This window comes from Podarcis muralis, chromosome 10 (genome assembly GCF_964188315.1).
Source record: "Podarcis muralis chromosome 10, rPodMur119.hap1.1, whole genome shotgun sequence".
Classification (NCBI taxonomy): domain Eukaryota; kingdom Metazoa; phylum Chordata; class Lepidosauria; order Squamata; family Lacertidae; genus Podarcis; species Podarcis muralis.
This window is the reverse complement of record NC_135664.1, coordinates 50,720,810-50,747,422: the sequence shown is the minus strand read 5'-3', so window position 1 is coordinate 50,747,422 and position 26,613 is coordinate 50,720,810. Positions and strand designations below refer to the sequence as shown.

The window sequence follows — 26,613 nt, the reverse complement described above, 5'->3', positions numbered from 1 at the left end:
AAAACATAAAACACGATTGCCCGTTTTAATTTTTCCAACAGTAATACTAACCTTTGAAAGGGCACTTTAACTCATGTGAAGCTACATCACCATTTAGAGTATATTATAATTACATCTAATTACAGGGCAAAACAGATAGCTCATTCCTCCACCCGGCTTGTATTTTATTTAACATGGCAAACAGCAGTTCTAGCCAATCTTGAGAGTCAGGAGATCATTCAGCAGTGAGGATGGCTTCAAAATGCTTTTTCAAGAAAGCAGACTGCTATTCATGCAGCATCAGCTAAAAACCAACCTTGTTTTTTTAACTTTATCTTTAAATTAATATTCCACTCCACCACAAATCTCAGAGCAAAATACCAGACCCTAAAACAACTAAGGCATCAGACCAAAAGTTAAAGCAAGTCTGCAATTGGATATAGCAGGAGATATATATATATAGATATATAGAGAGAGGGAGAGTCCACACCATGTCTCCACCTTTCAAAAGACTGTCAGAAATAGTATGTACAGCTGGTATAGTAGAGTGATTAAAATGCTGGACAAGGAACTGGGAGACCCAGGTTCAAATGCGCACCCAGCCATGAAGCTTATTGGGTGAACAGTCACTGCCTCTCAGCCCAAGTTACCTCACAGGGTTGTTATGAGAATAAAATGGGTTGGAGGAGAACCATGCATACACCTAGAGCTCCTTGGAGGAAAGGCAGGCTAGAATATATTTTATTATATAATAAAAATATACACCTCTTGAGAAGAGAAGACTCCCTGGAAAAGACCCTGATGCTGGGTAAGATGGAGGGCACAAGGAGAAGGGGACGACAGAGGATGAGATGGTTGGACAGTGTTCTCGAAGCGACAAACATGAGTCTGACCAAACTACGGGAGGCAGTGGAAGACAGGAGTGCGGGGCGTGCTCTGGTCCATGGGGTCACGAAGAGTTGGACACGACTAAACAACTAAACAACAACAACATACACCTCTTAACCAGGGTCTCGTGCTTGAGTATGGGCCAACCCTATTCTTGTGCCTATGTGTTCTAAACAGTGTGATGTAGTGGTTAAGAGCGGTAGTCTCGTAATCTGGGGAACCAGGTTCGCGTCTCTGCTCCTCCACATGCAGCTGCTGGGTGACCTTGGGCTAGTCACACTTCTCTGAAGTCTCTCAGCCCCACTCACCTCACAGAGTGTTTGTTGTGGGGGAGGAAGGGAAAGGAGAATGTTAGCTGCTTTGAGACTCCTTCGGGTAGTGATAAAGCGGGATATCAAACCCAAACTCCCCCCCCTCCTCCTCCTCCTCCTCCTCCTCTTCTTCTTCTTCTTTTAATATTGCATTTTTAATTGTGGTGACCCACCTAGGGAATCTTATGGTAAAAGGTGTGTCATAAATCAAAGCAATATTAAGTAATAATAACAACAATGTGAAAATAAGCCGCTGCTTGAGAAAAGAGGCTTGGAGCACACCTTGAAAAGGCTCTGTTCTGTCTTGCCACTGTTAATACATCTTTCAAAGTTAGTGGAACGCCCTCCCTTCAGATGCAAAGGAAATAAGCAGTTATCTTTAAAAGACATCTGAAGGCAGCCCTCTTTAGGGACGTTTTTAATATTTAATGCTGTATTGTTTTTACACTCGATTGTGAGCCGCCCAGAGTGGCTGGGGAAACTAAATTTTATTATTATTATTATTATTATTATTATTATTATTATTATTATTATTATATAGCTCTGGTGGCTGATCTTAATTAGTAAAGCTGTTTTCAAAGCAAATAATTTGTTATGCTGTAATAATTTGTTATGCATCTTGAAGTCACTCATTTAGGCATGTGCTTGGCCAAATGGATAAGGTCAATGTGTGGGAGTCACACAAATAGCCCTGACTCCAATTTCATGATTGTGATCTTAAGCACAAGGGGTCCGTGTTATGTGGTGTGGAGGCAGTGAGTACAAGGCTGCATTTACAGGCATAAAATATAGCCTTTGTTTGAGTACAGATGCTGCAAAAACCTCCTAGATATTGTTTGTTACCTGGGATTTGATAACCTCATGATGGTTAAACATATACCATGCAGATGGTTTATAGAAGCAATGTTCTTCCCAACTAGCCTTTTGAAAATAAATGCTGTACTGTTCCACCAGATGCTGAGAAATAGCATTTTTCAAAGCCCAGTTTACATCGGACCCGTACAAAAAAACCAAACACAAAATGTTTTTTGCTTCCTCTGCAGCTGCAGCTAACAAACTATCTTAGCAGAGATCTTAGCAGAGATCAGTCAGTGATTATCATGTAAAAATAAAAGGAAGTAAACAGAAACATCATGTGTCATGTTAAGATCAGTCTTGAGCAAAAGCTTAAGAGAATGCAGTGGGCAGAAGGGGTGGGAATGCCAAATTGAAATCAAGTGCATCTTGAAGTACAGGAAGATGTGCAGCAACCTAAAGGCAGAACAATAAACTGGACACAAAACCAGGATGTTTTAATTGCATTAAATGACAGGTATTGTCTTTTTAAAGCATTGTAGTCTGTAACTTGGTAGCCACGTGGATAAGCTTTACAGCAAATGACCAACACAAAAACCAAGTCATGCCTAGAAAGCCTTCACACTCATCCATGTCCCCCTGCTCCTAACATCCATGCATTAAATTCATATAATCCAAACCAAAAGGGCACAAGAAGAGCGCAGAATCAAGCAGGGAGCCTCTTGCAATGGTTCCTACAGATGACTAAAGTAAGTAAGTCCATGAGACATCAATGTACTGTAAAGATATTTGAGAATCGCCACCTTTCACCTATTTTTACTTGTACATTTTGTAAGAAGCTTCTGAACTTGGGAGTATTTGTTCACCCGGTTCAGAAATGCGTACTCTGACTTGCAGCAGCTCCTGGGATTTTCTCAGAGAGAGGTTTTCCTACAGATTGCCTACAGATTGAACCTGGGACCTTCTGCATGCAAAGCATGTATCCTTCCACTCACTTCCTTGGGGGGCGGGGGAAGAGAAGAGCCACCTCTCCCGGAGAGAGGAAACCTGCAACACTTTGCATATCAAATGAGCCATGACCAGTGAATCACTAGAAATGTGGAATATTATTTTGCATTTTAAAAACTCAACTTGCTCAGCAGTTAGGTTGAGAAGCAAATAAATAAATGAAGTGCAAACAAAACAAAGCCAATCTGGAGATCCAACTCCTACAGCAATTCTGAATGGGTAAGCAACTCAGAAAGATGCTCTGCAAAAAAATAATTTTTAAAAAGCTTTTACCAGTGGTAAGCCTGTACTGACAAGCATTCTAGTTTTAAAACAATATACCGTACTACTGAGGTCGAGCCCTAGAAATGCCAACTACTTAACTCTGTTGCACCACTGAAAACAGAACTCGCTCTCACATTTCTTTGGATTCAGAATAATACAGTTATGGGGAAACTCTGAATCAGCCCTCTAAATGCATTTATGTAATATTGAATTTCTCTTTGCACCTCAGACACGCACTCTTAGTGTACGTGGTGTTTATTTTTAAGCTATATGCCTGCATTAACTCAGAGGACATTTAAGGAGTTAGATTTCATTCCCCCCACCAACAATCTATTTAGTCTCAGTACCCTTTTTTTTTATCCCATAAGCTGATAAAGAAAGGTCAGTGAGCACAGGAGCAAAACTTAGTATTCTCAGCAGAGCATCGTGTCAAAAGAGAAAAATCAACAGCTGCAAGGAATTAAAGTAACTCATTTCTATTAGGATAATGTCTGCGAGTAGGAGCAGGCAATGCATGCGACGGAGAGACAAGCAGTCCGTGTGAAAGAGAGGTGTTGTTGCATCAGGAAGTTGTCATTAGATTAAAATTTAAATTGCTAAAAAGATATAAAAGTCTGACCCCTGCTTCTGGCTGATACTGTATAGTGCTTTCTCTCCTTCTCTAGCTGTCATCAGCTGCTACTGTTCTAGTTCCTGAGCAAACCTGTTCCTGCATTGGAGTCTTTGGCCTAGACCAGTGTTTCCAAAACTTGGGTTTCCAGCTGTTTTTGGACTGCAACTCCCATCATCCTTAGCAAGCAGCAGCACCAGTGGTCAGGAATTATGGGAACTGTAGTCCAAAAACAACTGGAGACCCAAGTTTGGAAAACACTGGCCTGGACTATGGATGGGAAATTTGTGGCCTTCCAGAGGCTGGCTGGGGCCAACAGGAGCTGAGCCTTAACAACATCTGGAGGGCTATAGGTTCCCCATCCCCCACCCTCAAATCATTCTAACTCCTGAGCAAAGAGAGCACTAGGAGTTACAGGTCACCTTTCAGTTAGGGGGCGGGACAGGCAACCACCGCTCAGCAGAACAATCCAACACTCCCTGCATCTGCCATGCCTGAGGGGGTCTGAATGGTGCAAAGACCTGCTCAACTCCACTGGCCTCTGCTATCGTGGAAGCTCTTCTATTGAGGAGTGCTCCAATATGCCTGCCAGAAAGGTGGGAAGAAGGCAATTCTCACAATGGGTGTTTCATGACAGGGAAAGGGGCTGGGCCAGCACAGAACCTCCTGAATTCCTGGGCCTGCTCTGCAGTCAGTACAGTGGTACCTCGGGTTACATACTCTTCAGGTTACATACTCTGCTAACCCAGAATAGTACCTCGGGTTAAGAACTTTGCTTCAGGATGAGAACAGAAATCATGCTCCAGTGGTGCGGCGGCAGCAGGAGGCCCCATTAGCTAAAGTGGTGCTTCAGGTTAAGAACAGTTTCAGGTTAAGAACGGACCTCCGGAATGAATTAAGTACTTAATCTGAGGTACCACTGTATGTGATTATTTATTAACTTTATAACACACTTCTTTCTCAAGGAGCCTGTATACTGCAACCCAATACACAAAAACAACAAAGGAATCTTAAGAACCTCTAGTTACCTTAATGGAGGGAAAGCTATAGAGTTGTGGTACATAAAAGGAAGCTTAAGCGCAGATAAGGATCCTGTGCATTTTGGCTATTGTAATGTTTCTTGTGGCGTATGCACGGATGCATTACATCAGACCCTGAGATCTCAAGTTCCCAAGTGAGGTGACATCAATCACATAAGTACATGAGCCCTAAGAGCTGGGACAAGCTTCCAAGGGTCACATGATGCTGGGGTGGGTGTGGCCAGAGATAGAAGTAGGCGGAGCAATCAATGTACAATTCCTCTTTTGTACTGTAGGCTAGTTTCCATGCACACTCTCACACCTCTCTATATCATCTATCCATACATGCAAGAGACATTATCAGAGTTCAAGGGCACCTTCCAGACTGGCAAACACACTTGGGGTGCAAAGCAGGGCTGGTGAGGGGTGTGACCTGGAAATAATTATGGAGGCCTGATTAAAGTGCCTGGAGGGCCACATTCAGTACCCAGCCTCTCCGCTCCTGCCTTAAAGAAAAGGCCGTTCCAGTGTCCAAATTTTAACAAACCTATGCAGGTGGGAAATTGAAAAAATCAAATCAAATCAAAGAAGGTTTTTTTTCTTTTAAGAACTCACTAGCAAAAGTTGCAGCATGGTATTATAACTTCAGCTGTTTTTTTCAACAATTTCCCCTCTCTTCCTAGATCTCCTCTTCCAAAGATGTGTGACCTGTCTCAGTTGCACTGCAGCATTTGTTATGTACTAATCAAAGCCGCCCTCCTATTGGCTGTTTTTCCCCACCCTGAGAAAGGAACAAACTTGAAATTAACTGGCAGGCTGCAGTGCACTCTCCCACCAAGCTTTTGAATCACAGCTATTTCATAAGATCCACTATGTCTGGACCATGTATTATCTCATTCATTTAAGATGTTCCTTCCTTCAAAACTGAAACTCTAGCTGTGATAGTTTAATATACAGTTGTCAGAACTTTTTATCTGTACATAACCCCATGAAAACTCTCCCAAGTTCCTTGTAAAAGAAGTTGTGCTGATAAAGAGCACATATAAAAACTTGACAAGTGTTAACACAAAATAACTTGTACATAGGTCTCTGCAGATGGAAATCAAGCAACTATCACATAACTGAAATCCAGTGCATAGATGCACAAGTGTGAGTTCAATTTATTTTTTCCCAGTGAGGCTTAATCATTAAGTTCATTCTGGAATATAACCTTTAAATTTTCAGTCCCTTGATAGGCTATATCAATAGAATCCAAATCTTACTAGTGAAATGATAGAGAGGACTATTGCTAAGTACATCATCTTACTGAATGGTCAGTCTAAGAAAAACATGCAATTCCAGTGTCCATCTCCTAGCCTGGGTTGGGTTAGTATTTCAATTGTCTATTTAATATACCGAAAAGTTCATCTAAGGTTGGGCCTCCATCTAAATATCTACTGCACAATGTTCTTAAAATGAGAAAACTCAGGTTGTCTCTTCTGGTTGAAATATTCCAATTTGGCCAATCTGGTTTACCCATGGTCTAGCAAAGTTCTGAAATGGAGAATTCCAGGCTGCAAACCTAAGCACACTCACTAGGAACTAAATCTCACTGAACCCAGTGACATGTGCTTAGGGGTGCCCTGTCATAATTGGTGGTCAGCAAGAATTTTTTGGAAAGAAAAAGAACAGACATCTGCATTATGTTGATGGCAGTGGAGGCAGGGTGGGGATTGAAGAAGTTTGATTTTGGCTGAAGATTTGGGGGATGGGAAAGAAGATGTGGACTGGGAGAGAGCAGCTTAGGAACACAAAACCCATGAGGCAGTAAAAGGACACATATGTATGCTTACAGATGTCAGCTCCTGCAGTAGAACACAGAAAATTTGCCAGTGAAGTGGTACTTGCTAGCACAAAAGTTGGCTGGGCAATGCATCTGCTACTCTTGCTGATCCTGCTAAGCTATTTCAGCCTGGGCACTGACACAACCACCCATGTGGTCTTGCACACCGAATACCAGAAGCTCAGTTGTGTCTTCACTCTGGGTTTCTACATGTTCTGCAAAAAGTGAATCACTTTCAAACAACACTCAAAAGCTAAAAATGATGCCATTTTGGAAACAGAACTGCTGCTGAAAGGGTGTTACTTCTATATCTGCATACATAGCCAAAGAGCTTGTGTGAATGAGTAATACATGTCCCTCAATCTGCGGCAGACCTGTGCAATTGAAAACTTCCAAAAAGTTTGTCTGTCGAGGAATGAGACACATCTGCCCATGGCTGCAAAATATAAGAAGCCACCATGCTTAGGCAGTCCTTTGCAAAAAGAATGCAGCACCAATGAAGTTGGCCAACATGAGCTGAAGCTCATAGGGACATAGGAAGCTGAATACACCATGTCAGCTCATTGGTCCATCTAGCTAAGTATTGTCTATGCTGACTGACGGGCCAGGATTTCAGACAAAGGTCTTTCTCGACCCTACCTGGAGATGCCAGGAAGTGAACCTGTTTCACTTCCAAAGTTGTCCAGGAACTTTCATCCCCTTCTCTTTTCAAAACACGGGGGTTGGGGGCAGAAGCGATGAATTAAAAGTGTACTGATTGGTGAGCCCCCTAAGTGCATGCTCTGCCAAAGCAGGAATAATTGCTAAGGTATTTGCCAAAGAATGATTACTACAAACCATGGTCAAGAACAAAAAGTGAATTTGTACTACATGAGTGATGGGATTTAAGATCCCAGTTAATATTGGAGCTGGATGAACAAAGTTGTCTTAGCAAAATGAGCCATATTCATTTTCTCTCCTTCTCTACCCCGCAATTACCCAAGATCTGTATGAGTCATAGTATATTATGCACTCAGCCCTCTTCTTGTGCCACCCTTTGCTCACAGACCATTATCCGGCACTCTGCTATTTTAATACTCATAGTAGTATATCTGTCCTGCAATACTGGCATTATGTTGTGACATGAGTCACTGCAATGCTACATTGGCTTGGGGTTTAGAGCACACTGTCCTAAGAACTTCCTTGCTGGCATAGTACGTTTTGGGGACGGGGCCATAAATATTTGGCCAGAATCATACAGATGGCATGTGGCTGAAGAGCAAATTGAATCCAGCACAGGCTTACTTCATAACCATAGGTTGCATATTTATGCTTCCAAATTTATTGGAGTAGGAGTTCAGTCCTACAGCAATGATTCTCAAACAGTTTAATAATGGGGGAAAAACCAGCAGAGATTCATCTTTGTACAGGATTGGCATATTACAATTAGTCACCATAAAAAGGTGGTCATGCTTAAGCCTTATTTCCCCCAGATTTACACTATCATCAGAATGGCAGCTTGCAAAGGAAGAGTTAGTTCTTTTCCATATTTCAGAAATAGCATGTTTTGGTTTACAGACATTCTCAGCTCGCAATCAGCATTAGAAATTCTATAGAGATGAATGGAAGTCTTAATTATGCTATTGTTCCTTGGGTTATTATTGATCCCTGCATTCCACCTGCCTTCTGTTTTGACTTGGAGAATTTCTAAAATTACATTTCAGAATTCACACATGCACATTTTGCAGCAGCTGTCTTCCTTGCAGCAACTAATGGGCATGCACATATCGGGTTAAAACAAAGTGCAAGAAAGGAAAGTCTCTGCGGTCAGATTATTGCATCAGGTTCATATTTCCAATGTTATATCAATGTGCATGCATAGCTGCCTAAAGCAGCTTTAAAAATGGAAGACTGATAACTCAAGAGCCATTCCATAAAGAATAACTGGGGGGAAATGGAATCTCAAAATTTGGGGAGAAATTCAGATGGGGAGAATTTTGTGAATATCCATAAGAAAATAATGCTAATACATTTAAAAGGGGTGTGTGTGAAGAAGAAATGCTTGTTCCCATCACCCTGCCTTCTGAAGTCTTTTATATATTTCTAAGGTCTGGTATGGGGAAAAAAGTATAAATGTCCTTACTATGGAACACTTCAAAGGATCATAGAGTTGGAAGAGAGCCCTAAAGATTATCAGGCCAACCCCTGCTGATGCCAGAAAATTGTTTCTACAGCATCCCAAATGATGGAAATCTAGCCTCTGTTTACCTAGTGGTCATTTACATGCATTACAAGTGGAGTTCACCTTCCAGTGCTATCTTGAAAAATGTACAGTGGTACCTCAGGTTAAGTACTTAATTCGTTCCGGAGGTCCGTTCTTAAACTGAAACTGTTCTTAACCTAAAGCACCACTTTAGCTAATGGGGCCTCCTGCTGCCGCTGCACCACCGGAGCACGATTTCTGTTCTCATCCTGAAGCAAAGTTCTTAACCCAAGGTATTATTTCTGGGTTAGCAGAGTCTGTAACCTGAAGCGTATGTAACCTGAAGCGTATATAACCCGAGGTACCACTGTATTAGAAATAAACAACACCTTACAGTAACCTGACAAGAAAGGCTCCCACTGTTGCCTTTCAATCCACTATTTGAGAATTTTGTGTTCAGACTTGCCACAGTGGCATTTGCAGGTGTACCAGCAATGCACAAATAAAAACCACACACCATTTTTGTATGGCTTTTGTTTAAAAGAAGTGGTTCAAGTTGAGGCATTTCTTTGACAAGATGCTTCCTTCCATTATCAGTAACCTGGACCACCTGTCTCCCATTAAATCCTATTCATGTACCACACATTACTTAAAATTGATCTCTTTTCCTATTGTGCTTCCTGTGATAAACTTAGCAAGGCTCCATTTACCCAAATAACTCCCTTTCAATGCCAACCAAAAGGAAGGAGACTCATTTGTCATGCAATTCATGCAAAAGGTTTCACCAGGGAAATCATAAAATACTAGTAGGGAAGGCAGAAGAGAAGGAAAAGTTCCCGACTTTCTTCCTCCAATTATGCATATCCTGAGACGACATCATCTTTAAAATAAGTTCTTGAAATGTCTTTGTCTAGCAAATGAAACACTGGAATACTTTTGTTTCATCTGTTATGGAGGAAAATATGGACAGGTTTTAGTGCTCATAAAAACAGCAAAGGAAAAGAGTTACAGATTGATGGTACTGCAAGAAAGGAGATTTCAGTTCTGTTCATGCTTCAGTAATGACTTGCCAGCCACATCTGTTTCTCCAAACTTTCACCTACCCCACTAGGGATGCTAAGCCTCCAGCATCACATATTTTATATCATCTGGTGTACATCAGATTTGGCCCTACAGTTATACAGTCATACCTCGGGTTACGGATGCTTCAGGTTGCACGATTTCGGGTTGTGCACCGCACCCATACCCAGAAATACTGGAACGGTTACTTTTGGGTTTCGGCGCTTGCACATACGCAGAAGCACTAAATTGCGTTTTGCGAATGCACAAAAGTGCCGAATCGTGACCCACGCATGTGCAGACGCGCAGGTTGTGGGTTGTGAATGCTGCGGGTTGCGAATGTGCCTCCCACACGGATCACGTTCGCAACCCGAGCGTCCACTGTACTAACCATGCTTGCTGGGGCTAATGGTAGTTCTACAGGGTGAGTCTTTTAAAAGAGGCCCCATGGAACATGTGTTCTCTGCAGTGGCGTAGCGTGAGGGGTGCAGGGGGGGCCGGCCGCACCGGGCGCAACATCAGGGGTTAGGGCAAATCCACAGGTTAGGGGGCGCAAATCCACGGGTTAGGGGGCGCAAATTACTTGCCTTGCCCCGGGTGCTGACAACCCACGCTACGCCACTGGTTCTCTGTATCCACGGGGCCAATTTTAAAGGACTCACGCTGTACTTCAGCAATATCTGGGGAGCCAAATGTTCCCCACAACTGCTTGAAACTATTGCCCCCACTTACCTCCCCCAAATGAATACCTCCACTTCCCTGGACATTCCACACTAACCATTTATTATGGAGCTCAAAGACCATGTGTGGCTTGTGGCAATTTCATGTGCAGCATATCCATTTTTGCACCAGCTCACACTGTTGCTGCCACCCTCTTGACACTTGTGGTAATGTAACAGTGCCAAAGTTACTATAAGATAGTATGCTAAGACATTCCTATTCAGCAGGGGCAGATTTATGTATTTTAAGCAAACAGATGTATTTGCTATTGTGGCAACCTCATTCAGCGAACCCCACAGTGTATGAAGGGAAGGGACATTTCTGGATTCAAGGAGGCCCTCGAATTTTAACTCTCTGAATCATGTCTCTCACACTCCGTGTTTCCACACACTTCATGTCTTAAATGTTCCCTGCAAGAGATGCATAAAAATACATATGTCAAAAACATTATTCAGTTAAAGTGTGACTTTAGCCTCAGTGCTGGCTACATAACAACTTTATAAGGTGTTTATGAGCAGGAAGAACATGGAGGTGGCTTTAAAAAAGATGACATCTGTTGCAAGGTTGGAGCAACGATGTGGATATAAATAGAGAAAATGCTTGTGAAAGGAATCACGTGCTATGTGTATATATGCAGAATGTACAGTAGCATGTGTTACATTCAGACACAATGTAAAATATGCAAAAATCCTTTAAAAATAATGTAAACTGTTTCTCGGGGTGGGGGGATTTTGCTGCAACTGAATTCTCTCTATAGTGCAATGACCTCCTTTGGAGGCAATGCTAAACTATAGTTTAGCATTATAAGAATGAGCTACTGTTGATTCCCATGATTACATGTTCTCCCCTTCCCAGCAATGGTTGCCAGGCAGAAATTGGAAGCTTCTACTTGCATTTTAGGTTTAGCATGTCGTCTGAAGCTTTAACTGTGGCAAAACTTAAGTGTGATTTGTTGAGACAAGAAAACTTCAAAGCACAGTGTAGAAATTCCCAATCTCCTTGAAGCCAAACGCACTCACAACAACTTAAGTGCCAAGATATAGCATACTTATTGCCCTGCCTAGATAACATGCTGGTGCAAATATTGACAAAAGGGGGGGAAAGCTATGCCAGGTTGTTGTTCTATAACTCTATTAGGCAGGGACATACTCACAGAGTTTAAGCTAGCTTTACATTCCTCATTACATTAACTCTTCATTCTGCCCTGCTGTCCTTGGGGCTAAGGTCAAGTAAAAAAAAAAAAAATCCAAACAATTCAACATAAAATCTATTAAATTATTGATAGCTAATGTATTGCTCCCTTGTTTCCCCTGTGCCAAATTTTAGACTGTACACTCTTCAGAGCACAGACCTATTATCTTGTGCTACGCACAACTGATGACACCAATATTATTTTCTTTAATTACATTTTATATCCCACCTTTCCTCCAGTAAGCTGAAGGTAGCATACATGGCACCTCCTTATTTTATCCTCACTAAAATCTAAAGAGGTACAGTGGTCTCAGGGTGTATATAAATGATTCAAGGTCACCCAGGAAGTTTCATGTATGAGTGGGGATTTGAACCTGGACCTGGGCCAGTCTTACTGGAGAAAAAGAGACTGTATCATAAGTTCATCAAGCATTTTCAGAGCATGGATCAGAATTTTTTCCTTGGTGAAAGACCACATAATCTGCCCCCAAGCATTGCAAAAATCTGGTCTACAAATCTATGTAAGTAACAAGAAAGCCAAGAGACTGAGCATAGTGCAGTACAGGATCAGCTTCTTTTAGAAAGATAGAAATCATTATAAAGGAGGGGGAGGGAGAGAAAATGAATGGAAGAAAAACAGAATACCATCCTTACTGAATCTGAAATAGAAGCAACAAGGACAGATTTATTGTAGAAAGAGGGACAAAAAAATAGGTGCTCAAGGGTAGAATGGTTCTAAAAGAAATGAGGAGAAAAGTCAGAAATGGGGAAAGGAAACTGGCAAAAGGTTCTGAAAGTCTGAATGGATATATCTTGTACCTTTTGATCTTGAAATTCTTTTTTGAATTTGGTATTTCCAAGCTGTAATTTCTCACAGCCACTAAGGTAATGGATTCTTTTTTTAAAAAAAAAAAAAAGATGAACTTATTTCTCAGGTTCCACCATAAGGTGGCACCTTCCCAAAAGCGGATAGAAGAAAACTATTTCCCTTATTTAAACATAGAAGAGCTTGGGATCATTAGAATTCATAGCTGATCAGCAGTAGACCCAGGACACACAGAAGAAAGCAGTTTCACATGACATATCATTAAATCACAGAACTCGTGCAATAAGCACTAGGCTTAGATGGCTTTATTAAAGGCTAGACTAGGGTAGATGATATCATCAGCATCATCCTTTCTTAAATTTGTTAGCTGCTTTATCTTGCCCAGGGCAACTCAAAGTGACTTACAAACAAACACACCCACATAGTAACATTAAAACCAATGAGGAAAAGAAGTACACTAAAACCATCCCACCCATTTTTAAAAGGCCACAGATAGTTAAAGGCCAAAGGCCTGGTTATATAGGAAAGTTTTTGCCTGGCACCTAAAGATATCAGGAGACATTATGTCATGTGCTCCAAATGTTACTGGACTCCGACTACATGGAACTGGCTGAGATGACTGGCAGAATCCGAGATTTGGGAGAGGAAACAATGGAAGAGGACTGGAAAAAATTTAAGGACTATTTGCAAAAACACTATAAGTTGTATGAATGTTAAGAAATACGCACAATTAGGGAATTTTTTGCTTTAGCAACTTGATTAGGTAAACTGAAAACTAAGACAAGAAAAAAGAGGTGGTAATATGAAACAATTTTATTATGTTAATTTTAAATGTACAAAGTTGGGATAAAATATTGTGAATTTAGAAACATAATAACTGAAAGATACAGTAAGTTAAGAAACAGGGTAACAAATTGCTGAAACTTTTATTACAAAGAACGCAGAGTCGGGAGGATGTGGGGAAGTCCATTTGGAATACTGAAAAACGACTGAAAATTGGATTGTATTGACCTTTTTATTATTTAGGTTTTGTATTTGTTTCTTGTATTTTCTTTCCTTAATTCTGTGTCTATGACTTTAAGAAAAGAAACTCAATAAAAAATATTTTAAAAAAAACAAAACAAATGTTACTGGACTCCAACTCCCATCAGCCCAGCTATCACGGTCAGGAATGAAGGAATGCATAGTCAACAACATCTGGATGGCTCATTGTTGGCTACCCCTAGTCTACATACCAACTTAAAGCCTCGATTTATTGAAGCATTCAATGCTGAACATCAGATCTCTGGAACAAACAGCCAAAGATGGCCATCACCTTTGTGCGCTTTCCAGAGTCCAGCTGATAGTGGAGACTCAGTGTTGGAATAGGGAGCTCATTGGGGTGGGGTTGGTAAAGGTGACATGGCAGAAGGGTGTAAAATTATGCATGATGTAGAAAAAGTGCAGAGATTTGTTTTTCTTCTCATATAGTGCTATGGCTCTGTGTCTTTCACTTAACTTGAATGGTAGGAGAAGAGAAAGAACTTCACACCGTACATCATTAAAATATGATATTATCTACTATAAGTTGTAGTGATGGCTACCAATTTGGATAACTTTAGAAAAGGATCCAACAAATTAATGGAGGATCAATGGCTAGTTTATCAACGATCAACCAGTCATGGTGGTCATATTACCTCCTGTATCAGAGTACCTGAATACTAGTTGTTGGTATTTTAGAAGGGCTTTGGTACTCATGGCTTGCTTACAGGCTTCCCATAGCCATCAGGTTGGCCACTGTGAGAACAGGGTGGTGGACTGACTGGACCTTCTGACTGATGCAGCAAGGCAATTCTAAATATATAAATTACACTACAGTGCAATGCAAGGCAATGCAAGATTCCAGTGTAGCCTTGGAACCAGATTCCATCCTGTCCCCAATTTGAAATGATGAATTATTCTCAAATGAATAGATGTAAAAAAAGAAGAAGTATGTAGCTTTCATTTTGTCTTTTACACTATAAAGATATTTGCTACCTCTGAATCGAGGATATGTCTGATGACTGCAAACTAGTAAGGGACACTTATTGGGACAATCATTTTAATATCACACCCTAGGATTAAAAATGGGTGTGCATGGAGAGAGAGAGAGAGAGAGAGAGAGAGAGAATGTGTGTGTTTTAAATAGTATACGCCACTGCAAAGTGAATTTCTATCACCTACCCTGTAGGCAGAAGCACTTAAGCGATTAGAATTCACCAAGCAATAATGTCGATTCTTTCCTTGGGCGTTTGCCAACCACCTCTCTTTTCCTCTAGTTAAGGACACTATTAATTTAATAGTCTGCTGCAACAAATGCCTGTATCTGTGCTATTAATAGGCCAAATTGGTAAACATGGGAATTTATAAATGGTGATAAGTAAAAAGGGTTTCCCCCCCTCACACATGGGTTTTCACTCTTCTCAGTCTGAACAAGGGAGGGGGTATAAAATCAAGACAGTTTACTGCTTGTGGTTTGAATACTGTCAGACCTGTGGTAAACATCTGCAGTACAATAGTAATGGTGAGTGCACTAGTAGGAGAATCCTAACACAACAAACCACAGGAAAGCAGGAATTTGGGCTAGCAGGGAAATTCCTGTCCACAGAGGCACAGGAGCAAGGCCTGGATTAGGAGCAGGCTGTTGTTCACAGGTTTGGAGATAAGAGTGAATGACCAATATGGCCTAATACTTCTCCACTTTGACTACAACTCCCATCATCCCTAGCTAACAGGACTGGTGGTCAGGGATGATGGGAACTGTAGTCCCAAAACATCTGGAGGGCCAAGTTTGGCCATGCCTGGCCTAAAACATAGAAAGAAGGAAGCTTCCTTCTATGAAGGGCCTGTTATCACTTATGAAAACTGTTCCACCTAAAAATCCAATATCCTCGGCACGATGAATTTTCTTTTTATACAGTTTGTAGCCTTTTGCCAGTGGGGCATCATGGCTAGGGAGGAAAGCACTAACATTCCCCTCATGCTGTGATCCCAAAAACAACCCACTTTCCACTTCTTTAAGAAGAACAACGGATGTAGTTGTATGGTATGCATTAAGCTGAACTTCAGTTTGACCCAGAGGCTAGGCTCTCTATCCAGGGTAGGGTAGCTGGAACACCACCCAAGCTAGCAAAAGACACTCTGGGCCATGGCAGCTTCCTTTACCTCCAGGCACAAAGAAAGGACCAAGGAGCACTTCAAACTGCACGTTTGTTGCTTAAGGGGCAGCACAACCCCATCTTGTACAGGATAAATACAACACCGCTGGGCAGATGAACCACTCAACCACAATGCCACCATCTTACTGAGATTAAGCTTCAGTTTACTGGCTCTCTAGTCCATCCTCACAGCCAGATATCAATTTAGCTGCTAAATCTTAGCACTTCCACTGTTTGATCCGAATTTGTTGGACTTCAGCTGCCACCTCTACCTGTAAGTTACAGATAGCAACTCATGGTTGTAGCAACCTAGTCTTAAAATGTGCATCGTCCAGCATGAAAAATGCTTAGAATTAGGTTTGCTAAACACTGCCTATTCTGTCTAATCAAGGTGACTTTCGTCTTCTTTTCCTTAAACAGCAGCTCTGATCCCACAGGGCAAATGCTTCCAAAAGCGAGAGAATTGTGGGGGGTTTCCATCAATCTCGATAATGCATGGTAGACCACTGTTTAAAGTGAATAATTCCACTAGGTATGCAATGACCCTTGGGCACACTTGAATAAGCTTTTTAGTTCCCAGTACCAATACCAGTACTGCTACTTAGGTGTGTGTGTGTCTATTGTTACTCTGGAATCACAGTGTAAAATTTGGTATTGGCCAAAGAAATCAATATCCGAATAATATTTTTCTTGAAATTTCCAATCCAGGCCTTAATGCTATTAAGCCTGCATTGGAAGTGTTTAGGATTGCAACCTAAGACTTTGGAAACATATTTATCTGCCTATTGCACAGAGGATACACAAATAGGTTATCTTTCTTTAATCTGTTATTGTGCAGAATTGGTTAATAAAATTTCACCCCACCATGGATATAAACACCTTATGAGTTCAGATTCTAAGCTATAACATCTAGTGCACAAAACAAAAGTGAAGCTGCACTATTTGCATTTAATCCAATTCACATCCCCAATTCTAAACTTTATGTGGAAGCAAGTCCCATTGATTTAATGGAACCTGGTTCTGAGTCAATGCACTCAGAATGCATATAGCCTTAAGCATCATTGAGTTGAACAAGACTATTGGCCAAACCCTAAGATTTACAGCACAAGCAAATGAACACTTAGGGAAAGGAGTAGTGAGTGCAATTCCAATTCATCACCACAGACCATGTCAATATACCTGGGCAGATAACCCAGTACATACATTTACAATAGAGGTAACCATTCTTCCGCTTAAATCCTAAACTCTGGAGCTTTCTGGCTTGTGAACTTGGCTGGCCAGCTAATTTTCTGTAGAGGTGGGATTATCTCGTTTCAGACAAAAGAACAAAGGAATCAGTAATCAACTAATAAACTGCCATATCCAGCTCCTATGACAACCAAAATAGAGGTATGCTAAGACTCACCTCCAGTTTATAATAAAAGCATTTCATTTCCCATGGTATGTTTGCAACACACAATATTATAGGGCACACATCTGTCACTTCAAACAGGACAATATACAGCCATAATAATAAAAGGTAAAACAGAACAAAAAGCTCCCACTCATTATGGATGACTTGAGTTCCCATTTGGGTTTATTATTTCCACAGTACCCAAAAAAAGTATTTGGCTTGGTTGTGAGTTATTTCTTTTTTTAACGCCTACTGGCATTAATCACATACAGTACCATGTACTGTCACTATGTTAGAACACCAGCTCTTCTCTGAACTAATTATGTACATTGTACTCTGCTACAGTTCATTTACATTCTGCAATCTAATTCGTAGCATAACTAATCCCATATATATGTACCAGAACTTGGTTAATCTGTGGCTGCCCAATCAAAACCTACTGCAACTCCATTTCAATCAGCATTTTCCCCTAGTCTTGATCCTTGAAATGCACATCTTTTCCCCAGGGGAAAAAAATTCTTTTCGTTTCCAAGCGTAAAAAGTATCTACTCTAAGGATTGCACCTTTGATTTTGGATGAATGCCTTCTTATTGGAAGGAGACATGCTAGAGAAATGACTCATACAGAGAAAGCAATGGACAGCCTCCTCTTTGGAGGAAAAGAAGGTTCCCTTGTCATTTTATTTGCTCTAAACAAACATATTGTTGTAGGCTTCCTTTCTCAAATGAATGTGAGAACTAAGGGTGTGTTCACATTACCACTTCAGAATGCAGTGAAATTGCCCCCTCTCCCCACCCCCAGTGTATTTCACAGTTCTTTCACCCCTGGCTATTCACATCAGACAGCTTTATTAATGTCAGATTCATTTTTGTCTCTGAAATGAATTCTGCACGCCAGGGCATTGACTGGGTGGGACATTGAACATCTTTGCCCTATGGAAAGGTGTTGGCTAGAAATGAATTGGAAACAGTTTAAGGACTCAAATCGGTGTGAATCTGATGCGAGAAACAACACATCAAAGAATAGAATTTTATAACAAAGTATGGGATACCTACGCATTTGGGGTAATGTCGTGTGAACACAGATTAAAAACCCACTGCTAGAAATGCAGTGAGTGTACAGTAAGTGGAAGTGTGAACACAGCTTAAAGTCAAATTAAGATAAAATGGAAGCAGAGTGTGGAAAGTGAAGACAGTGTTACATACACTAACCTCTTGTAACCCACTAGGGGATGGTGCTTTCAAACCTGTAACTAATTGCTGATCTCTATGCTGCTTCTGCATGCAAAACAAATGTTATTACTTCAGTATTCACACTGACAGCTCCAATTAATAGTGCAACAGAAAAATCTTGGCAGAGGGAGCATTCTGGCTGAAGATAATAATGCAGCAATATTAGCCTATAACACTGTTGGATTCAGAACCTTGTCCAAATCAGTGGTTTTGAATCTTCTTTCTTTGAAAAAAAATCACATAAAATTAGCAATAAGCAGGTTCCCCTCAGAAAGAATCAAATTTGGGTGGGTATATTGTGGGTTGGGGTGGAACTCTGATGAATTTTTAAAAGCTTGTATTCACGCCCCCTCACCAAGAATTCTCTCCCAGCTCAGAATGTGCATATTGTACCAGCCCCTGCAAACAACATTTTGGTTTCATCTTCTCTGAACCCAACACCAGACTCCATTAGCTATGGTGAAGAGCTGCTTTGAAAGTTAAACACAGCAATCATCCAGTTTCACTGAGAGGAGTTAATATGAAATAACTTCGGAGCTTACACCTACACAGAAGACCACACTTTGGGCATCTGTGCTGCTAAAGGTTGGTCTGATATACATTCTAAGTTAGAGGAAAGGCTTCTGTGGGAGACAATGTTCTATTTATAATACAGCCAAGCACACTACGAGCTGGACAAATTCATACACCAATTATGGGCTTCAAAAACACCAGTAATATAATTCTGTGTGTCTACTTGAGAAACAGTTTTTCCTGTCAACTAAATCCCGAGTAACAGATTTGTAGTTTGCAGTTCTGCATGAAAATTTCAAAAGCTAAATATTTTCAAGCCACCTTTCATAATACAGAAGCATATTGGGGGAAAGGGTAGCCTAGGACCTTTTCCCTGGCAGGTAAGTCTAAGAGTGTAGAGAATATCCAATGCAGGGAAATATTCAGAAATTCTATGCACTACCTGATATCTCATATGGTACAGCCCTTCAACAGATATATCTCTGGGGGCTTCTGCTCATGCATTTATGTTTTCAATAAGTGTCAAGTATACTAGAAGGAGCTGAGTTTAAGTCATACCCATAAACGCAATGTAGCACCAAGCCTCACACTCCTTTCTAGCCCCAGTTCTTCATTTGTAAAGAGGTAATAATAGTGACATATGAATTTATGTCATTATTACAAAGACAAACAAAAGACTAAACTCTTCACACATTAGAAATTATGTGCTACTACTACATTAACCACCAATGAAGCTTCAAATGAATTAGAAGTCCACTGTCCTTGGAAAACAGAACAAGGAAAATTCTTTAACAAGTATCTAAATTGCTGTTTCATGGAGGCGTCATATTTATGCTCGGTTGAAAAAAATGTAGCCGAACAGTTCAAAGTAGGCAAAATATTATGAATTCTTTTTTAATGCAAGCATTAAGAAAGTTACACTGACTGGAGTCTGGTTATCCATTACAGCAAGCTGTTAATTACCGACTTCCATTCTGTTTTAAGAGGTATCGGGTTGAAGGAAGAAATGGGATAGCCTTGCAGGGAATCGCATCTGCATATTTCCTGATATAGTGCTTACTAGCTTAGCACAGACACATGAATTCTCACCTCAAGGAGGAATCTTCGAGTGCCAAGCAGGGAACTGACAGCTCCCCACCCCACCCCACAGACACCTTTACAAATTATCTTGATCAACAAACACATTTTTGTCCCTGAGAGCATGCATTTGGCTGCCTTTTCAGCCAGACCTGGAATCAAAGTGCAGGTTGTACCATTAAACCTAAATATGAATTCTCAAGAAGTTGCATTCCAATTCTCTCAGAGTAAGCTTTCTTCTGATGCATGCATTCTGTTACCTTGCTTTCAACTAGCTGTTGGGGAATGTTACCACAGAAGATTTGCAACTGGCAGATACACTATTATGTACAATCATACTGTATTGAGCTACAGGAAAGATGTTGTTTTGTTTGGAAGCCAATACTACCATAATCAAATTTACAGTGTTAATGTTGCTGGATGCCATCTTCCAAAAACTTAAAACTCATAATCAACCAAACAACATACCACAAGCTTAGAGAAAAATCTAGACTGCAGCAGAGTCATTTGTCATTTTGTTCAATCCTGCAAGCTATGGTTTGTGCTTACCTGGAAAAAAAACTGGACTCAAACAATGGTTTCCAACCTTGATTTTCATCCAAATGGCTTACCTAAAACTGGAAAATGAGGGTTAAACTGCCACATGCAAGGGAAGTGTGTTACTCTGATGGTTCAGCCAGGCTCATTTACATAGGACCAAACCATGATTTGGCTTCATGTTGGAACCCCTTCATCTCACCCCAATACCACTCAGTCAAGTTTAAAAGAACATAGAGATGTATCCATCGCTGAAAAGAATAGCTTCAGTGTTCGTCTCTTAACAATGAAGAGTCCATTACAAATTATTGGCTTTATTGTTGTTAGAACTAAAATTATTCAAATTGCAGTTAAGTACTTAGAGCCTACAGAACAGGCTAAACTATAAACAATGCAAAGTATCAGGAATTATGATCGAAACTGCTTTCCAACTTTAAAAAGTAGTTGAAATTGATGTAAAAGAAAATACTAATTATATTTTTAAATACTTGCAAAGCCTTCAGCACTTTGCCAATTTATTATACAGACAACAGAAAGAGAGATGGGAGGAAAGAAACAAAGTACTTTAGAACATTTGACACAGAGTCCATATGGCAAGTGTTGCATTCCAGATGCTACTCTGCATTTGTCATTTTCCAGATACTCTTTGCAATTGCCTCTGGAGGGAAAACATGATATTGCACAACTCATACTTGAACAGTCTACACACATCCAGAAAACCAAGTACTCTATGGACAGACTGTAGATACTATCCTATGACTGCAAGAAATAAATGAGAAATTAGGACATCATCAGAAATCAAGCTTGGATTCAAGCATACATGTGCCCTGCACACCTAAATCACTGTTTCTTAATGTTCCTTGGCTGATACTGACCCTTCACTGCATGAAAACGTATAACCAAATTGTCTGTGAAAATATAGTCAAAAGCCGTCTATGAAAATATAAAGTGCAATCCTATGCATGCTTATTCAGGAATGGCTACCACCAATTCCAGTGCTACTCACTCTAAAGTAAGGGTGGATAGGTTTGCATGGCATACTGCCTATCAGTGGTGTAAGAGGTGCAAAAAAAGAAGACGGAAAAAAGGAAACCCTCTGCAAGGTTTAGGAGTAAGAGAGAAGAAGGAAACCTGGATCTGAATCCCTGCAGCAATCCAAATGCCATGCAAAGTCTGGGGGATGAGACTGCACTCCATTTGTTACTGATAACATTGGATAGACCAGTATGTGAAAGAGCCAGAAATCATGTTCACATGTATAGTCAAGGCAATGTTCTAAGCAAGTCAAACTTTTTAGGTCACCTTTGCTCCAAACACATGGGGAGTTGGAAGAAGGCATGGTGCTTAATCAAAGATCACCTGGGCTTAGATGGGACTGATTTCCCCCCTGACCTCAACCCCTCATTTTAGACACATCCATCCCACTTGCATCTAAATGAATGCCTGAGTTTCCAGTAGGTAGACATAGAAGGGACTAGTACCTCTCTTATTTATTTAATAGGATTTTGTATCTGGGCAAAAACTGCACCCTGTATTCCAGTAAGGAGCTGCCTTTTATCCAATTTCTGTGTGCACGCGCACAGACACTCGTGTGTACCTGTGTGTGTATACATCCACACACTTATTAGGAGGCAATAAAATTCAATGTATGTGTTCAAATCCTGCCAAAATTTGCACCTGCCCTTTCCAACAAACAACAACAGTAGCAGTGGCATTTGAAGTGGTACTTCAAAGTGTGTTCAAACTATTTTGCACACATAATTTCAGTGAACTCTTACAAATGGTCTAGTGAAGTAGGCTAGTATTATTTTCATGCAAAGGGAGGAGGGTGTTGAAGCTGACAGAATGCTGGCTTTCCAAGACTGCCTAGTGAGTTCCTGGCTGTGAGATCTGAACTGAGAGAACATTGTGGCTCAGTGCTCAGGCATTTTTGGTGACTATTCTATAGCACCTCTTGAACTTCAATCTAAATCAAGTTAGACTAGATTCCACATGAACAAGCAATTAGAAAATCAAGTCCTCTAACATGGGGACCAGATGTTGTCTACCATCATCTGGCGGCAAGGCTCATCTTCAGACCACCTCCAGTCTGCCCCACAGAACCCTTTTAAAAAAAAAAATCCGGTCCACAGCCTCTCCTCAGGTCCACTCTCTCTTCTGGCAGTTGTGTAACCCTCCTCACTGCCCAGTTCTCTCTTCACCTTTAGGAATATGATGCCTCTTCACTGCCTTCATAAAACAGTTATTAAAGGAGGGTTCTGTGGCAGAGAAATGACACTTATTTCAGAAAACCAAGTATATTTACTGCAGAGAGTTCTGCCAGGTACCCGCTGTCTTCTACAAGAGAATGGTTTTTCATTGTTACTGATATTTTTAGTTATTTCAGAGTTATTGAATTTCTATAACACCTCTTGCTGATATCAAGGTGTTTTACAGCTTAACAAATGCCATATGAAGGAGGAAAGAGCTAGGATTCAAAGACAGCTAGACTGCAATGTAGTACTGCTCTGTTCAGTTGAATATCCTTGAAGTGCTAATTCCACTCACACAGAGTAACTAACAGGCCTCACTAAGAGTCCATTCAAAACCACTCCCTTGGGCTCCTCACCTGTTTTGAATCCAGACTCAAAATGGGTTTGCGATTATATGGACAAGGAAAGATAGTGATACTGCAGCCTGCTGCTCAAAAAGAAAAATGCATTCATTTCCTTAATTTTTAGCAAATGCAGAAAGCTAGTTAAAAGTTTCCCAAGTAACCATGTTGCTTGGAGTGTCAAAAGAAACGGATGAGGTGTGGAGTTCGTGGGTGATTAAAAAATTGTTGGCTAGCTGGGATGGGGGTTGATCTGAGTCTCACAGGTTTACCTGATAGGTTAATTTGGATCAATTAGCACAATTTATGTGGGGTCTGAAAGCACATGAGGCCACTAAGCAAGTCTAGGTCTGGTGACTGCATGGATGGTGTCTGGGAACCACATCTATGCCACACCTGGGTTCCATGCTAGAAGACAGAAAGGATATAAGTTATATATATAATCAATATGAATCCAGTGCCAGAAGAGGTAGACACGATGTACAGCACATACATTTTTAAAGTAAACAAATATGAATTACGTAGAAACTCTGAAACAGTAGATTAAGGCTCCAACATTATAACTCCTACCAAACTGAATAGAACCTTCTTCTGAGCAACATGCATTGGATTGAACTACACAAACAACTTAGGTGTGAACAACAGGTCTCTTGGTGCTTCAATTTATTACTTGCCCTTCACCCTAAGGTCCCAGGGTGGGTTACACCAATTTCAAATACAACATTAACAACAATTTCGAAACTTACAATTACAAGAAAAAAATGTACTCACAAAAATAGGGTGGGTTCCGGAAATATGCACCTTATATATACTACAATTTACATATGCCACAGCAAGCATGGCCAGTGGCCAAGGATTATGGGAGTTGTAGTTCAGCAACATCTGGAGAGCCAAAGGTTCCTCACAGCTAACAGTGAAAAAGAAAGGCAGCCTTCTTTGTGCCACCACAACAAAGAAGGCACTGCACCAAATTCCTCTGAGCAACCGAACACAAAGCAAAGCCTCATCTCTTCCTAGAGAAATGTCAAGGAGTCTCCTTCATATGGTAGCTTTTACCACACAGGGAACCATTTATGTATAGCATTTCACCAAAGACCGGACAAGGTTCACAATGCCACAGCAAAACATCCAGAATGAATGCTTTAAAGCGAAGGGATGCCCAGGCCATGTGGCAGGCTGCTGCATGAAGTTTATCATGTGGAAGGATTCACCACATGGATTGATTCCATTTCCTGACTGCTGTTGTTGGTATCTGTTTTAGGAGTACACCTTTGGGGTGAAGTCAAACAGTTGAAAGGTTGCAGCGCCTGCTATGGCTGTAGAGACTGATACGGAAGAGGCATGTTTTGATGCAGCTGGAGCAAATGAAGGCGTTTGGTTCTTCTGCTGCAGATGCACCATGTTGTTTCTTTTCTCTGTGCTCCTCCCAGCAGTCATTCCTCCTCTGGCCATTGCTATATATGAATGGCCTGACTGTCTCCAGCCACTGCAATCATCTGTAAAGGATTCCCACATGGCGGGGTTGATGTTGCCAGCCTTCATGTCATGTCTGCAGAGTTTGTTCTGCCAACAGGCCTAGTGCCTGAAGCCAGCTCCCTGTAGAGTATGTCTCTGGGGATCCTGCCATCTTCCATTCTGTGGACATGACCAAGCCCATGTAGATGTGTAAAGCCAAGCTTCAGAAAGAGCTACAGAAGGAAACCACAAGTTTAAGCCAAATTCTCTGCCCAAGGCAGGAGATTCAAATCATTAAGATGACCCAGAAGAGAAAGCAAGGGATGCCAAAATTCAGCATGTCAAAGGCATGTGCAAGAAAACAAAATCATTTTATGGGTGATAGTAGGTAAGACACACACAGGAGACCAAGCTGCAATTGCACACAGATATTATAATTAGCACAGGCATTAGAAACATACTTGGAAAAGTGCTGTGCAGACAGCTTGGCTATGGGAATACAATTTAAGATGCTGAGGGCATAGCACGTATCCCAGTTTACACTTGTGACACATGAGCCAAATGGCTTGGTGAAGTGTACAGACAGAATAAGCAATCTCCTCACACATCTCAATATTTCCGAGACCCCTGGAAGCAACAGAAAGACTGTGCAATGAAGGCAGTCTCCATGTCACATATCATTCAATAAGTTATGACCAACAGGTGGAGCAACAGTCAACCTGTGAAGGCTGTTTCTAGCAATCACAACATAATTATGGCCTTTGAAATGTTTTGTGGGGTTTTTTAAGAGGGAAAAAGCTGGTTATCATACCTGCCTTTCCACTTTCATTGTACAACGTGGTTTACAAATAATAAAAGTCAAATGAATACATAGTCAGTGTATGAAGCCCATAGGTGTAAATCCAGAATCCAATGGGTAGGGAGAGAGGGAGCAACCACAACAGAAGAGCAATAAAGCCACCATTCATTAAAGCAGGCATGGGCAAACTCAACCCTCCAGATGTTTTTGGACTACAACTCCCATCATCCCTAGCTAACAGGACCAGTGGTCAGGGATGATGGGAATTGTGGTCCCAAAACATCTGGAGGCCTGAGTCTGACCATGCCTGCATTAAAGGCTCCAGAGAATAAAGCAGACTTCACAACACTTACAACTTATTTCTTTGTCTGTCTGTCATTGCTACCTCCCATTCTTTCCCCAGGCAGAAGTAGACGGCAGCTCACCATAAACAAACAAATATAAAAATAAAGCAATGATCAACATCACCACCAATCAGCAGCAGTAAAAATACAAAGTTGTTTATAATCTGAAAGCCTAGACAAGAAAACAAAGTCAGCAGCAAGCCACTGTTTCTGCAATGGGCAAGCACCTTCTAAGCAATTTCTGTGAAAGGAGAGAGTGTGTGGTGTGTGTGGCCACCTTGTATATTTTTCCTGGTACTGAAGAATGCTCCCTGCTATTGTACAGCAACAGCATCATTTTGTGTATGTGTTGTGTGATCTCCACAATTAGGATTAGCAAGACATGGTTACTTCCATGGTAAGCCTAAGGTTGTTGGGGCTGGTTGTCTCTTTAATTTTGTGCTATGCCATGCACCCCTTGGCAACTATTTTGCAGTATCCCCCCCCCCCACAGCTATTTTGTGATTGGTGTCCATGGCATTTTCTCAAAATTCAAAATGTGCCCACTGGTCCAAAAAAGGTTGGTGGCCTGTGGCCTAGATCTCTCTTACATATATGATCTCACCAGCCAAATACTTAGTTAGCTAGCTAAAGTAGTGCTGCCTATTTTATTCACCAGCAAGAATGTGTCTTTATCCAAGGACTTGCATTCATAAAATATTGATCAATGGGCATGGACACAAATAGATCCTAAGAAGGAAGAACAGAGGAACATGCAAGAGTAAGGAAAACGAGAGAAGTGAAGCTGTTAGAAGTTGTTGGGTGAAGACGGAAGGTGTTT

At 41.0% G+C, this 26,613-nt stretch overlaps 1 protein-coding gene across 1 annotated transcript in view; it reads right to left on the bottom strand.

The window, feature by feature from the left end:
* Positions 1 to 26,613, bottom strand: part of LARGE1 (LARGE xylosyl- and glucuronyltransferase 1) — a 309,421-nt gene that overhangs the window by 270,646 nt on the left and 12,162 nt on the right. The window lies entirely within an intron of this gene.